Below are 17,567 nucleotides of genomic sequence, written 5' to 3' on the forward strand. Positions count from 1 at the left end.
AATCCCAGAAGCCCCGGTCATCCTCTGTCTGCTGTGAGACAAAGTCTTCTATATATGATATGAAAGTTGTACCCATGACGTCTCACCAATATGGTTGACTGAACCAGATCAGCATAGTGACAACACTGGTTGACACAGCCATTTGGACTGGAAAATTTTACATGGTCCCATCCATAGATGAAGAGCTATATGTGATCAACGATTGTGGAGAGAAAGAGAATTGAAAAGTGTCCAGCACGAGCTACCACACATGCTGTCTAATCCCAAGTAGCTGGCTCTGGACATATGAACATATTAAAAGAAGTGAAATCCGCCCAATAGGTTATATACAACATATATGTGTATGCATGTGTATACATACATACACATAAAACAATAGTAATTATAGAGGAGATTATGAATTTTGGAAAAGACATGGGAGGACTTGGCAGCAGACAGGGAGAGGCAGGAGCTATATAGATGAACTTCTCAAAATATGAAAATTGATACAAGGTAATTGTCTACACGAATACTTTAAATTATTTTTATGTTTCACATAAAGTAAAAATTAGCTTTATATAGCCTAAGTTCAGTTGGCATAATGGTATACAGTAGCCTATTCTGAAGAGTCGTTTTAGTAGTTTAATGTTGGTCATACCTGGGTTTTAAATGTCTTATCTAGGCTTGCAAGATGACTCAGTGAGAAAAGGAGGTCGCTGCCAAGCCTGATGTCTGAATTCGATTCCTGAAAACATGCTTGGTGAAAGTGGTGACTAACCCTGAAATTTGTCCTCTCACTGCTACAAGTATAGTTTTTCAGTCTGTCTTTCTGTACATCTATTTGTGTGTCTCTCTCTCCCTTTTCTTTTTCTCTCAAAATAAATGTAACACAAATATGCCAAAATGGTGCACCTATGAAAATATACTTGAGATTTTTTTTAGTCAGGTAGACTTAGCTGGTTTTTTTGTGTTGTTTTTTTGTTTTGTTTTGTTTTCTTAAAGAAAATGATAGTAGTTTAGTATAACATAAAATGTGAGTTCCGTGATTATAGTTCATTCCTTAGTAAAATGACTAGTAAAGTGCATTGTACTTAAGACTGAGTATTCAATGATGTATTTGTGGAGTAGGCACATAAACCACGGAATATATTACAACCCAATTTTAGGGAACTTTATACACTACATGCATGCACATTTATACTTCAAATAGTGAGTGATTTGCCTATAATATGTAGTTATATCATCTCACTAGAGGAATTTAATAGTGTCGGTCACGACTAGAACTTTATGTGTGGTATATGTTTTAGCTGAATTGAATACGATTAAAAGTAAGTTGTACTTAGAAACTGCCACAGGTATTCACTAAATTGCAAGCAAGCGTATAATTTTAAAATACGTTTGAAAGTTTGCTTTCATGCAATGAGAAGACCATGTGGATGAGAGCTACAGAGACTGAGCGATCAGAACACCAGGCTGCACGCTGCCTATGGGCCTTCGCAGCTCTGATACACACATTCCTCTTGCCATTCCCTATAGATCGTTGGCATACTTAACATCTACTTCTTTCTGATGGCACGTCTGAGAGTTAAAGTTTTACCTGTTGAACTTATCAAAGGAATATAGAAAGGACAACTTCACCAAGCCTAGAGAAATTGCATTTGAATAAATAAAAAGTTGACAGGAAAGCTTTCTTGACTCCTTTGTCTTCCAAAGGTCTGAACATGAGTATTTTTCAAGCTGTGCCATGTGTCTTTAAAGAGACAAAATGGGGCTGGGGAAATGGCTCATCCTGTAAAGCACTTGCTATGCGTGTACAAGCCTCTGAGTTGGAAGCTCCGGGATTCATGTAAATCTCCAGGCAGATGGCAAGTTCTTCTGGCCCCAGCACTGGCAGGGGTTGAGGGCAGAGATGACAAACCATTTGCCAGCCAGCCTAGTTAAATTGATGAGATCAGATCAATTTAATGACTTTAATTAATTTCTCATGCTCTTTGAGAGATTCTGGCTCAAAAAATAAAAAAAGAATGATTAAAGAAAGACATGACATCTACTTCTGATCTACACACACACACACATACACATGTACTCTGACAAATACATACACAGCATACATACAACACGTACACATGCACATGTACACACACATGCACACACTCTAACAAATACCTACATAGCATTTGTTGAAAACACACACATACATACTATGACAAATATGTATACACCATACACAGAGCACACACACATGTGGGCACACACACATAAACACATTTACTTATGCTGACAGATATGTACACACCATACATAGAACACACACAAGCACACACATGCATATGTGCATACCTATTCTAACAAATACATAGACATTGTACATAGAACATGCACACACAAAGACCTACTCTGAAAAATACCTACATACCATACATAGAATACACACACATGTGTACACACACATCTAGTCTGAAAATACATACACACTGTACATAGAACATACAACATACATGTAAATGAAAACACACATGTCTACTCTGACAAATAATATGTACATACCATACATAGAACACATACATGCAATAAATAAGAGGATCAGAGGATGATTATTGATTTTTTTAAAATGGTTATGTTTGCATGCAATGAATTTTGGAAATCTTAGGGATTCCCCAGGTTTAGGGATCTTAACTGCAGGAAACTTTAAATATGCTAGAGTGCTCACTGAGGAGAGTGCTCAGTGAAGAGAAAAGTGCACAAAAGAAGAACATATTTGAAAGGAAGGAGAAAGAAATTAAAACATAAAATTGGTCAAGCCCGAAAAAATATAATTAAAAAGTCCTCTGAGGCCTTCTATCATGATTAGCATGAAGAGTTATAACATTTTCAATTTTAAGAGGAGCTATTCCATTATAAGATGAAGGGTAGGGCCTCCCTGAGTGTTAGTTCATGCAAGTCCTTTGGAAGATCACCAGAAGAGTTAGTTTAAGCAATATTAACATGAATAAGTATTTTGTAATATCTCGATGTTATGTTCATACTGTGGAATATAATTGAGAGACATTACCATTAATTATTAGGCTGACTCAGAAAAGGAAATGCAGAAACAGTCAATTTTGGGGGTGGGGGTGGATGAATAGGTAGGGAACAGGTATCAGTACACAGTCCAAGAATGAAGTCATATGAGAATTCTGACTGTGAGAAAACTCCAAGAAAACGAGAGTCTTAGGGCCTCAGTTTCTTCAGAACAAGGAATTGATTTTGGAATGTGTTTTCATGTTCCTCCCAGGTGCAGCGGATAGGAGTGAATTTACTTCAGATTATACATTAAACAGGTTACTGTTATTCATTTATGTGCATCTATAGAAAAGAGATGTTTGTGCCATAAGTGACTTATCTGCCCAATCTGGCTTGTCCACCACATGTGGGTTGTCCACTACGCGCAGCTTGCTCTTTTCTTTTTTTTTCTTTTTTTTCTTTATTAACTTGAGCATTTCTTATTTACATTCCGATTGTTATTCCCTTTCCGGTTTCCGGGCCAACATCCCCCTAGCCCCTCCCCCTCCCCTTCTAGATTGGTGTTCCCCTCCCCATCCTCTCCGAATTACAGCCCTGCCCCCAACAATCACATTCACTGGGGGTTCAGTCTTGGTCTGCCAAGGTCTTCCCCTTCCACTGGTGCTCTTACTAGGCTATTCATTGCTACCTATGAGGTTGGAGCCCAGGGTCAATCCATGTATAGTCTTTGGGTAGTGGCTTAGTCCCTGGAAGCTCTGGTTGGTTGGCATTGTTGTTTATATGGGGTTTCGAGCCCTTTCAAGCTCTTCCAGTCCTTTCTCTGATTCCTTCAACGGGGGTCCCATTCTCAGTTCAGTGGTTTGCTGCTGGCATTCGCCTATGTATTTGCTGTATTCTGGCTGTGTCTCTCAGGAGAGATCTACATCCGGCTCCTGTGGGCCTGCACTTCTTTGCTTCATCCATCTTGTCTAATTGGGTGGCTGTATATGTATGGGCCACATGTGGGGCAGGCTCTGAATGGGTGTTCCTTCTGTCTCTGTTTTAATCTTTGCCTCTCTATTCCCTGCCAAGTGTATCCTTGTTCCCTTTTTAAAGAAGGAGTGAAGCATTCACATTTTGATCATCCTTCTTTAGATTCATGTGTTCCGTGCATCTAGGGCAATTCAATGTCTTGCCCTTTTCATTGGACACTTTACCCATGTGACTCCTCTTAATTGTCAGAGTATGAAATGTGAGGTTATCTGATAAAGATGGCTAGTGCATGAGACTTCCGTCTGCCTCATTTAATGGTTCCACTCTCCCAGGCCACACCACTTCTAGAGTAGTAAACCTAAAGGTAGTTAATACAGCTGGTACTTCAGACCTCTTTAGCAGGAATCCAGGAAACTCCAAACCCTCAAATAATGACTCAGCATACATCGTTTTGGTATGTCCTTTACATAGTAGGACCTCAATAAGAATAGTATTTGTAGACCATTTTTAGGACCAATAACGTCTTTGTAGGATATTAAGAATTTTCCCGGGGTTGGGGATTTAGCTCAGTGGTAGAGTGCTTGCCTAGCAAGCGCAAGGCCCTGGGTTCGGTTCCCAGCTCCAAAAAAAAAAAAAAAAAAAAAAGGAATTCTCCCTGGCTCATTACTGTTTACCAGAAGCGTTCACATCGATTTCTCCTAAACAGGTATTAACACACATTTAGCCCACATGGGTAAAATGGTGCCAGAAGCATGCCTATATATCAGGAATTATATAATGTTAATATGCTAACATATTATAGTTTCTTAAGGAGGGACACATGCTATGTAGGAATTCCCAAACACAACCGGTTTATAACTCCAGGAAACTTACTGAACTACTGCTTTGCCATTTCACTTTTGAAATGTGGTTGACCATGAAAGAACATCTTGCTAATCATCCCTCTTTCCCTTCATGACTGTGGAGTCTTTCTCTGTAGTCCTCACATTAGCCTGGGCTAATTAGCCCCACATTAGCTGATCAGAGGCCCAATATCTCTGAATAGATACTGACACATTTCAATGTATTTTCCTTTCAAATTTTGTGTGAATGAATGGGTCGCTTATGAACCCAAGGCAGTGACCTGCCTTGTATAAAGAGGACTTTAGGGTTATGCTAGTGAAAATAAAAGGAACGATGAAGGGAGGGAGAAGGTGGGGGAGAAAGTGTCTGTAATCAGCCGTTGATGAAGAAATGCAGACTTTGAGTTAAGCCCATAATTCTGAAGGTCAGGACAGATGAGAAAAGAATATCTTAAAGTCTTATTTGCTTTTCTTTGGAGTAAATCCAAGTTGGCTACTAGTTCTTGAAATTTACCATATACTAGGGAGTAGAGAGGACTAAGAATATATTAAAAAAATAAATAGACAGATAGACAGATGATAGATAGAAAGACAGGGAGATGACAGATAGATGATATATATATATATATATATATATATCATATGACATATATATGATAGACTATTCCTAAAGGACCATGAGAAGAAAGAAACTGTGGGGAAGGAATAGAGAGCTTATTTTAACAGCTTGCCCTACTTCATAATTTCAGTGACAAGAGTGTCACACTGACTTGAAGGTAAGAGATTTTGTATTCTTATCCTTTGGGGGATTTGGGGAAGAGTGTTTCAAAGGCTTTCAGGATGTCCAGTTGGGTGGGTGCAGGAGGGAACCAAATTCTCACAAACCTGTCTTAATCTAATTGAGCTGCTCTGGGGGCTGGGGGGAGGGCGCTGTGTGCCCTCAACTTCCATGTGTCTCATCAGCACTGGCTGGGAACTCTTGGCCTACCCGTCCCTGTAGCTTGACTGCAGGGTGATCTTGCCAGCTGGAGGACAAAGGCAAGCCAGCTAGGCCTTAGGATAACATACCAAGGGAAGAGAGCTAAAACAATAGTTTACTGCAGGAGTCTGGGACACACACATAAACCTTATCCTAGTTCAGGGAGCTCTCCTCGGTGTGCATATATGACCCAGCAAGTCCCTGAGAGAATATGTTTCCAGCAGCCTCACATATCTAACCTTCCTGTCATGGGAGCTACGGGTGGACAACGGCTTCTCTTAGTCAAAGCCTTTAAGGGGGCTGAACTTCTATATTTTTCATTTATTTGTAACAGAAGATCATTTGAATAAGAGACTGAGATGAACTCATCAGCAAATTCAGATCCCCCTACTTGATATGGTAAGAGTTCACAAAGACCGGATCAGCTCTAGAAACAAGCTGCATTTTTTCCTTCACAATGAACAACGTGCACATTTTAACAACCCCTACCCTCCAGTTCTGCAAAGACATCTGGTTTCTACACCGTGCATCTTACATTGTGATCATCTCCATTTTTAAGGCTGGCATTTCCATGACCTCTTCTTTGGGATTATAGTTTCCTAAGGACAAGGGTACATTGCAGTTCTCATTATAATTTCAATATGGATATAGTCACTAAAGCAAAGAGATTAATCACAGAACCTCACGACTCAGGACAATTTTTCAATGCACTTGGTCATATTTGGATTATATGATGAATGCTTTGTAGCAAAATGAATGTAATAGAATTAAAAATTTAATGTTGAAGAATTATAATATCTCTTAGTTAATGGTATCGCACATGAATTTTCAAGCAATGTAGAAAGGAACATTGTACAGCTATCACTCAGATAATCATGCAGAAATCCGGCACGGTCATTAAGTGTTGTAGATGGTTACAATGGCATTTTCTAGTATGACAAATAAGGATATTTGAAACGAGCTCACAGGCAGAGGCTCTACTACATCTGATTACAAAGTGGAAGGCATTCATAATAGAAACAGATTGGAATAAATCATGAAATCTACATTAAAAATACACTCCCTCACATTAAGTATTTTCAAGTTCCTTTTACAGTGAACATAAAGTCACGCTGCCGCATCAGATCTGACCTTTCTGCGTGGCTTACCTGAATCAAATGAAAGGAATTTAAAAATAACAATGGGAGATCCCATACCCAAACAGAGTTACAGCTTAGAACCATGACACCTTTGTGTTACTGCTGCCCGAGCTAACTCGATGGAGTTAAACACACTACGTTTGCTTACGCCTCCATTTTCCCTCCCCGTCAGCGGAGTGGTATAAATACGTTGCCCCTGGCCTTTTCAAACCCACGCTGCCATATTTCATTTATGGCATCCAATAAGGTCAAAGGCAAAGAATAAAAACTACCCACAAGGGCTAACTTTGTCAATTTAAAATGTGCTTCACCATCCAGCCCATTGTTAAGCAGGCTGTTCAAATAATGTCTTGGTTCACATGTCTGTGGGGCTCTGGTAGGCTTCAAAGTCTCTGGGAAAGCCTATGCAAGTTTGAAATCTAACCCCTTTCAACCTTTCTATCTTTCTGTCTCCTGTTTTCTGATCTCTTTAATCCAGAATCTTTAATAGAAAAATTCTACTGCAATGCAGGAAACAGCAGGGGCTCAGAATCCCATTATGGGTTATTTAAAGCAACATCTGTAGTCTTTTAAACGTGTCAAGAGCAACTTAGGTGACCTCTGGGGACTCTTCTTCCAACACATCCTATTAAACACACATAAACACAAGTAAAACATATTTTAAGGTCTGATTATAGAAAAATCCTCCGCAGAAACCAAGCTAGCACTAAACGTTTCAATGAAAGTCTGGTCAAGAAAAACAAACAATAGCCCTCAGTCTTATGTAGATCTCAGATTAATTAATTAATGCAAGCACAGGGTTGTTTTGTTAGTTTTGGATGAGGAATATGAAGGAGCAGATCCTAGAAGGCAGCCTTGCAGTGTCTAGTGCTTCAAGGAGCGACTGTGTCTACCAGAACCAACGACCTGAACAAATACTGTAAGAAAGTCACATGTATGTGACTCTCCCTCTACTTAAATTAGAGGATGATGCTGACAGAATTTTCTAGGTCACCTCTAAAAGGTGAAAGACTCAACTATCAGAAACAAAGGAAAACCATCCAATGATGTCCAATACATCATTTACATTCTCCTGTGATATGTATGAGTCAAAGCATTCAGTCTTTTTCTTATTTCCTTTCTATTATCATGGTACAGTTGTTCTGTTAATGGAGAACTCTCAGTGTTAACAGCATTACCTAGAATGATGCCAATTCCTATCAGTAGCTTATGGAAAGAAATCCATAGCACAATACATTTATGATTATAACTAGAGAGATAGGAGCGTACCAGAGTTTGTAACTTAATAGAAATGTTGTAATACAGTACACCTTAATGATGGTAGGTAGTACCTCTAGTCCCCTAATATTGTACAGATAAAGCCATTGTGTGTGGGAGGAGAAGACCAGAGGATGAAAGAGAAAGACAGAGGAACACAGCAACTGTAACAGAACAACACGGCTCACATAAGTAGCAAAATCTTCAACAAAATACCTCCCTCTGGAGTTTTATGATTTTTATAATAATCAGAGAATGAGAGGCATTTGGAAAAGCTCAATGACAGCGGAAAAAAACTAAAATAAATAATAACAAAGAAAATAAAACCCACATAAAAAGAATGTCTCTAAGGCAAATTTCATCTACACTCAATTGGCCACTGGACCTTCTTTCAGAACTTAGAACAAAGTTCATGACAATGCCAAGGAGTTATTCCTCCCACCACAAACATTCCTCTAAAATAGATTTAACACCAACATTGCCTGCTACACCAATTTGTGCCTTCCACTTCGGCCTTGTTTCTTACAGGCACTTCCCATGTAACCTTCAGGTAATACCAGATCTTACAACAAAGCAAACACTTACCGGACGGATCAATACTCCCCCAAGCAATGAAGAGGAAATACCACTTACCTAGGAAAAGAAGGGAGAAATGCAGATATTAAGATGTGTTGCTTAAAGGCAGTTATAACACTTCTCAGATTATCTGAGTCCCTGGACGGCTGGTATTTTCATGGTGAGCATCATTAAGATTTTAGAAAAAAAAAGATTTAATATATTTGTGCAGGAAGGGAAGTTGGTGAGGAGTGAGGAAGTCTTCCACTGTTGTAGTATCATGAAACCCTTGTGAATTAATTTCACTCTAAGTCACAGTAACACATTACCATTGATGGGCTAAAGTTGGGGGGGAACATTATCAGGAACCAGAAAGGAATGGAAATACAATTTAGTTGTTTTCAGGCAGAGGAAGAGATAGTCAGAGTCAAGGCCCCGAAGGGTCTATACAATGAATCTCTGCCTGGTTATCAAAATTTCTGCTTCCCTGAACAAGAATTCCCCTTTACCTGTGTACATCATGTTGGCCAAATAGCTCATAGAATCAATGCCAAAGTTTTTGAGGAAGAAGCCATATAATAGCTTACTATCTCCAAGTGCTTAGATTTGTAATCATGAAATGAGCAGTTGAATTTCAGTTCACTGATCTAAAATATTTTAGTGGACAAGTTATTCAAAGTGTAAATAATAATTTGTCTGAACCTTCTAATTTCAGTTGTTAATTTTTATAACGAAAATTATGGCCCAGCTACCCCACCAGGCAACAAGATAAGACAGCACACAGCATCACTTGAGTTTAGCACATATGTAAAACAGTTTGCAGTGATAGTCCACAGTCCGTAAATAACTACTTCAGTTGTACTATTCTTGATTTTGAAATACAGAATAGCCTTTCCTCTAAAGCTTTAAGTCTTATAAACATTAAAAAATGAATTTATCTAAAATAATGGGATAAGAAACATATCTAGGAGTGAACAAAAAAGGAAACAGGTAAGAAATGGTTTATAAGGCTAAAGTTACTATTTAATTTCCACAAATTCATAACTTCTTTCCATTCTTTCTTTTTTTCTTCCTTCCTTTCTCTCTCTCTCTTTCTTTCTTCCTTCCTTCCTTCCTTCCTTCCTTTCTTTCTTTCTTTCTTTCTTTCTTTCTTTCTTTCTTCCTTCCTTCCTTCCTTCAAAAGACATCTATCAAATTCTTTATGTATATAAAAGTTGATCATAGACATTGCACAGATATTAGATACAAAAGCAATGTAGATGTTGCCAACATTCTCTAAGTTCAAGGGAAAAGGGATGTTTTTATACATATCAAGATGGTAGAAAGGAACTAGGCAGCTAAGGGCTGTGGCACAGTGTTCTTGAATTCTTGATTTTTTGGAAGTGACTTGGCCACACAAGTACAAAAGCCTTCATCAGCGTGTGAAGGAGCTAGGACAACAGTTGTGAAAGCTTATTCTTCTTTACTACCTGTTGTGTCTGGTATGGGACCAGTCCTCTGAAACCCAAATCTTGTGTATTTACACAGACGTGAAATGTTGGTCTGCACTGTCTCATTGACCCTCACAGAACTTGGAGGATGGGACCTATGAGCCTGCTCATCTCACTTGGCCAATATTCCTCAGGAATAGTCTTCATATCTCCAATATCTAACTCCATCCACTCTTCTCCCACACAGCCACAAACCATTACTCTTTTGGGAATTTCATTGTTTGATGAATGACTTTCTACCACATCCCTGACATCAGTTGGAATGAACTCACCATCTCAGATAAGTGATATTTTGTTTCTTACTTGGTCACACTTAATCCCTTTAAATAAATTTCAGATGAGTATATGGTATGTATTTATGTACGGATAAATAATCTTTGGATTTAAACATTTCAAACATTATAGATGATTCAATATAACTTAGTTCCTGTACATAAGAATGTTACAAGAAAAACTAAGTGGAATCATAGAGGCAGAGATGGGAACCATGGGTCTGTAAGCTAAGGATGGCCGTGATTGTTAGTCATAAGAAACCGAGAAGAACCATGGAACAGATTTGTCATAGAGTGTTCATTACCACAACAAAACACCATGAAAAAAGTAACTTGGTGAGGCAAGGGTTTATTTGGCTTATAATTCCATTGCACTGTTCATTGTTGAAGGAAGTCAGGACAGGAACTTAGGCAGACCAGGAACCTAGAGGGGTGCTTCTTATAGACTTGCATCCCATGGCTTGCTCAGCCTGATTTCTTTTTTTTTTTTTAAAGATTTATTTATTTATTATATGTAAGTACACTGTAGCTGTCTTCAGACACACCAGAAGATGGCATCGGATCTCTTTACAGATGGTTGTGAGCCACCATGTGGTTGCTGGGAATTGAACTCATGACCTCTGGAAGAGCAGTCGGGGGCTCTTAACCACTGAGCCATCTCTCCAGCCCCCTGATTTCTTATATAACCCAAGACCTTCAGCCCATGGATGGCACCACCTATCATGGCTTCCCACTACCCAATCCATCACTAATTAAGAAAATGTCTTTGCCCAATCAGGAGCCATCAGAAAGGAGCCTGGCATAGCTGACCTCTGAGAGATCCACCCAGCATCTGATGGGAGTAGATGCACAGACTCACAACCATCAGACAGAGCTTAGGGAGTGTTTTGGAACAGTTAGAGGAAGGGTTGAGGGACCGGAAGGGGAAAGGGATTCCATAAGAAGACCTATAGAGTCAACTAACCTGGATCCATGGGTGCTCCCAGAGACTGAACCACCAACCAAAGAGCAAACATGGACTGGACCTAGGCTCCCCACCTCCTACCCAGCCCTGCTCCACACATATGTGACAGATGTGCAGTTTGGTCTCCATGTGGGTCCCCCAACAACTGGAGTCGGGGCTGTCCCTGAGTCTGTTGCCTGCCTGTAGATCTCAATCCTGTAGCCGGGCAGCCTTGTCTGGCTTCAGTGGGAGAGGATGTGCCTAGTCCTGCAGTGACTTGATGTTCCAGGTGGAGCCATACTCAGTGGGGACCTCCCCCTGCTTGGAGGAGAGGGGGAAATATGGGGGAAGGGCTGTGTGTGGGAGGGACTGGGATGAGGGGGCCTGAAACTGGGATGTAGATGAATAGATAAATTAATGAAAAAAAGGAAACAAGAAAATGCCTTACAGGCTTCTCTACAATCTAATCTTATGAAGGCATTTTTTTTTCAATTGAAGTTTCCTCATTTCAGATAACTCTAGATGGTATCAAGTTGACATAAAACTACCCAGCATACTTCCAAAGAGTGTCTGGAAGGAACTAATCCTACCAAGACCTTACATTTGTACTTCTAGCCTCAAGAATTGTAGCAATCAACTTCTGTTTGAACACATCTATCTGTCGTACTCTCCTACAGCAACACTAGGAATTCAGCAAACATTTGTGGACAAAAGAAGGGAAAGGAATCTGGAGAATCATCATTAGAAGAGTTGGCGATTTTTACAGATATGAGCTTGTATTAGCGTGGATATTCTTATGATAGTGACGCTACTATGGCAAGAAATATTCAAGGGCTTTCTTGTGAGAGATGTTTGCTAATGGCTTTAGTGAGGAAATAGAGCTGGATAGGAAGCTTCATAAAAATGGTTGATACTTCTGAGAGGTGAAAAAGACACTGGAGAGTTCTTAGCTCTTCTTCCCAGAAGGAGCTCATCCTCACCTCCAGAGTCAGGCTTGGACCATGACCTCTAAGGCAGCCCTGCTTTTCTATCAGAGCAGCCGGATAAATCCCAAGAGCCTCTAAACAATCAGAAATGCCAGGCAAAGAGATGAAGAACAAGGTTGGACTAGAAGGAAGGCCCGTACGGATAGTGCACAAAGAGACGAGACAGGTTTTAACGGAAGCAAAAATTTTAGCCTCGATTGCATGTTTAGGGTGTTGGGATGGAGGATGAGGGAACTGGAGCGGAGGTTTCTGAGTCCTTTGACACAAAAATCTCAGTCATGGGATACCATGGGAAGTCAAGGCACAACTATAGATGAGGGGAAACCCTCACTGAAGCCACAAATGATACAATGGCGAGGATAAAGAAGGGAACAGAGAGACTTCAAAGCAACAAAATTTGTAGGACAGCATGGGGAGGCCAGCTGAGGTGGGGCAGCAGTGTCCTGAGATTCCAGGAAGAAGCTGGGTGGGCTGGTGAGGGGCTGCAGACCAACCAAGGAAGATGAAAACCAAGGCGGCAGTGAGCTCTCACCATTAGGAACGCTGGTGACACTGGGTGACTGAATGGAAGCCTGGTCTTAGGTGGGAAACAATGAGCCAAGTGAGATTGGGTTAGGACCAGCAGGTGCAGGCTCTCTAGTTCCTGCTTTGTTCGTGATGATGTGGACAGAGACAGGATGTAAAAGGGTGTTGGGGGGGTGGAGCTCACACTAATCCGAGGAAGAGCATTAGCCTTTGAAGACGGAAACTGAAACCTAACAGTAGATAAAATAGCATTCTAGTTACTATTGTGTTCTCCTCTCCCAACCTATCAACAAAATGTTAAGCTTTCTGTTCTGGGATTTGTATTCCCAACAAGATGAAGACTAGAAAGATGCATCCGTGGGATATAAGCATCCGTATACTTTGAAGTTGCGCTAGTCCCATTTACCACGCCTCTCCCTTTCACAGGCCGAGAGAAATCGATCTCCAGCTGATTGTAATCAGGAGGAGAGAGCAGCTCAGTGTTGCTTCGTTCATCGGTCTAATTGGGAATTCTCATAGCAAGCCGGTTAGCATGCCATGGTTACCAGCCTACCGCCGTAGCTGCAGATTTTCCACAGGGAGCTTTTAGCCAACAACTAACAGATCAATGCCTGTGCTTTGTAGGCAATGAGGTGTTCCCATAGCCACCAGGCTGACCTCTTCATTGCTCTCAGCTGGACGAGTTTCCCTTCATTCCCCATTCTCTGCCTACCTGCTTGTTGATCACAACAATGCTACTAAGAGCTTATGAAAGAATTCAGTCACACGAACATCAAGATGACTAAAGATCAAATCAAATGAGTTATGTGACTGTGTTCTGTTTACATTTGCTTTTATTTTATATTTTCTCAGGAATCTAATAGTGCTCAGATGAGGTTGCCGGAAAGGGGGAGACTCTTCAAATCAGAAGCTCCTGAATCCAGAACTTGTGGCATATTTGTCCTGGATTTTGTTACCTTGCCTTGGCAGTAAATACCTCCTATCGGTACATACTCCCGGTGAGAAAACTGTGCCCATGCGAATGTGTGCATGTGCGTACACACAGCCAATTGATTTGGGATGGTGATATGTTCCATTCCAGAGTACCCTGTTTATGTCAGTTTAATGCCTTTCAGAAACATTTTCCTTCGGTTTTGTAGGTTTTTACGCTGAAATAACATTCCCACTAAGTTGCTTTGTATTGGAAACTGAATGACTGAATCACATCATACACCGGGATAAAACCAACTCGACTGTTTTGAAATGTGCATGTGGTTAATGTCCCTATGTGTGTGTGTGTTTTTTTTTTTTGCTCACAAATGCTAATTTTCTATGAAAGGAACAAACAGAGCACACCTCAAATAGCTCCATTTCAGTATGAGTTATGACGGTGCTTGTGCGGCGAGCTGGAATCGAAGCTGACAGAGGCTTCCATGCTGCCAACTCAGGACTTATTGTTACACGTACAAGCATGTTTGGAATTCCAGGGCCATCGAGGGTTCCAGCTACCCAGAGCCAAGCTCTCCGGAGGGGAAATCTGCCAGAGCCCTTTTAGCCACATGTCTGTAGGAATTTGTGCACTTAATCAAATGCACAAACCGGGCAAGCGGCAGAGAGAGCGTTTATTCATACGCATGTTACGGGATCAGCAGATGGCATTGCATTAGGGGCTGAACCTCCCTAATGGCATGCACCACACTGTGCAGAACACATTGGACACAGGTAACTATCATCTCTAATATTATATATATACATATTAATATCTATATACAAATATATAAAGAAGAAAATAAATATGCACAAGGAAGGAAAAGCCTGTGTGATGTTTCAGTCACCAAATTTTATTTTCTTTTTTCATTAATTAATTAATTTATTTACTTTACATCCCAATTGCAGTTTTCTCTCCCTCCTCTCAAAAGTTTTTTTTTTTTTAACAGCAATTGACATAGCAAGGCCTCCAAACATAGTTTGACAAAATGTTAGTAATCGTACATCTTTTGACTACAAGATGAGGCACCATATACACTGCACAATATTTGGTGATCTCTGAGGACCGTATCCTGGAAGAATTTTGTTCCCAGGATTTTCTTAAGATCAAACTTTTCTCTGAACAGAAGCTGTGCTGGTGAGAGGATGTAAAGCCACATTTACAATCGCAGTGAGAACAAGGAGGGAGATATGCAGCAGGTCAGTTGTGACAAACAAACTTTAGGGCGAGTTCAACATCTGGTCTTCATATCCTTGAGTGTGATTGCCTTCAAGCCCACTGGTTATGAAAGAAATATCACCCCCTCAGTTACACAATATAAAGGCCCCATCTTGCTAGCGTGCTCTATGTGTGTGTGCTTATGCATACGCTGATGTGTACGTATGTGTGCTACTGGCTTTGAAGATATAATCTTCCCGGAATTGTAGGACTGTAGAGATCAAGATCTCTAGATCAGACCAGACTGAAAGCTATTTCCAGAAAGACCACACTCTGATGAAAGAATTATAACATCTACTCTCCCTTCCTTTCCATGGTCCAATGTCAACTTGCATGAGGAACAGAGAATAAGTCAAACACCAGTGACTTATGCTTAAAACAGTCCTGCCTCTACCATGAAATGTCCATAGCCTCCTAAACAGAGTTGTAAGTCTCCAGAGTTGGTTCACATACTAAGGCAGTGGGAATAGGCAGGCCTAGAGAAGGCGTAGAAACTCTCTAACCTTTGCACCACATCTTTACCTCTGCATTTCTTCCATTTAATTGCTCTTGTGTTAGGATATTTACAATAAACTACTGATAGTAATCAGTGTCAACCTGAGTTCTGCAATCCATTTTAGCAATTGGGAAAGGGAGCTGTGGGAGTCCTGGATTCTGCAGAAGAGTCAGACAGATGTGTGGATACTCTGGGCCTCCAATTCCTAGAACTGGCATCTGCTAAGGGGCTGGGCTTGTGAGATGCATATCTTATAGTTTTGGTTGTGAGCCTAGCCTTTAACGACTTAGCCATCTCTCCAGCCCGTGAGATGCATATCTTAACTTGGGAAAATAGCACCAAAGTGTCATTGAATTCTTGTATAACTAACTAGTTCATATCCAAAGAGTTGGGGAAATCTTCGGCATGAAGAAAATCACATATACATTGGTGCCAGAATACTGAGAGGAAAAAAAAAATAGTTTATTCCAGGTCAAATGCTTCTCCTCCACTGAGGACCTCAGGTCCTATTTACCCAGTTGGAGTATCCCACTCTGACACACTAGAATTTCACTTTCCCACTCCAATCCTAAAAATCAAGGGAAAATTTCTGAGTCAACACTTGGTACCCTCAACAGCTACTGACCACCTATTTTTCAATAGGTAAATATTTATGGTGGGAATGCAAAGAATTATCTTGTCCTTTGACATTTCTGTTAATACTAGTAACCAAAGTTCTTTAGTGGCAGTATTGATAACAAATGTTTCTTTTACGTTTTTTCCCCCGGAATCTAGGGGGATAACCAGGAGACCAAAGCATTGCTGAGCACAGATTAGCGAGGAGTACTACTGATCTCCCATTGCATACTCACTAATGTAGATTAATCTCCCACTTTAAGCCAGTATTTCCTACAATGGAACATGAGGCGTAGGTTCATTGACGACTCAATCACCTCTTGAATTACAAAGAATTTTCACTCCACTTGGAGCTCTACCATTATTCATAAATGACTCAACTCAACGAGCCATGAATTTTCCCATGGAAAAACTCCCAACTGTTACAAAGTGGCTCAGAAAGCGGGAAGTACTAATTCCTAGGAGTGCTGTAAGGGTTTGAGCGTGCAGATACTAAATTTTTAAGTCTTTGTTTTGTAAACCAAGCACCTGAACAAAGACCTAGACACTTTCTAATTAAGAACAAAAAGCAAGGACAGTATTAATCTTTCTTTAGATTTTTGAGCCACAAAATCATGGACTTTGCATGGTTTAGGACTCTGATTGTTAATAATAGCACCGGATTCTTTCCTAAAAATAATCTTATAATCATTCTAACTTCAGCCTGATTAATCCCACTGAGGTGTGTAGTTCATTATTCTGAGTTCATATTTATTATTGTGAAGTAATCGTCCACACTTCCTGCTCCCAAGTGTAAGGCAAGTGCCAGTGCTTGATGGTGACTTTTTGGACAGTTGTATTCAATAACCTTAATTCTGGACACTAGCAGAGAGCCCTGCTTTGAGGCTGGTTAGAATCCACTGTTAGAGATTATGCACCTTTGTTGCTAAGGGACCTGAGGTTTCCATATCTCAATAATTCGTAGATTTTTATCCCCTCCACATATAAGGTTCATTTCCTTCAACATGGCTGATTGAATTTCAAAAGAAAAGGGAACTGGAGGCTTACTTGAAGGTCTTAATGCTATTATCAGCAAAAATCCTTTATTGTTTATCCAACAGGGTTTAGATGGAAGAGAGAGAGCTGAGTTGGTGGCATTGTAGCTGTTGGCCATGGAGAGTGAGTTGTTCAGTTCCCAGGGACATATCAGCAGTGGTTCTACTTCCTGTCTTCATGAATGACTATGGACCTGATTTTTGTCAGTCTTATTTATCCGTGTCTTCCCACCTTTCTCCTCCAACACATGCACAGTCCACGACAATGTTTATGACATCTGTGTGAAAACATGTA

The sequence above is a fragment of the Rattus norvegicus genome, chromosome 1 (genome assembly GCF_021556685.1).
Source record: "Rattus norvegicus strain SHRSP/BbbUtx chromosome 1, alternate assembly SHRSP_T2T, whole genome shotgun sequence".
In the NCBI taxonomy this organism is placed as follows: domain Eukaryota; kingdom Metazoa; phylum Chordata; class Mammalia; order Rodentia; family Muridae; genus Rattus; species Rattus norvegicus.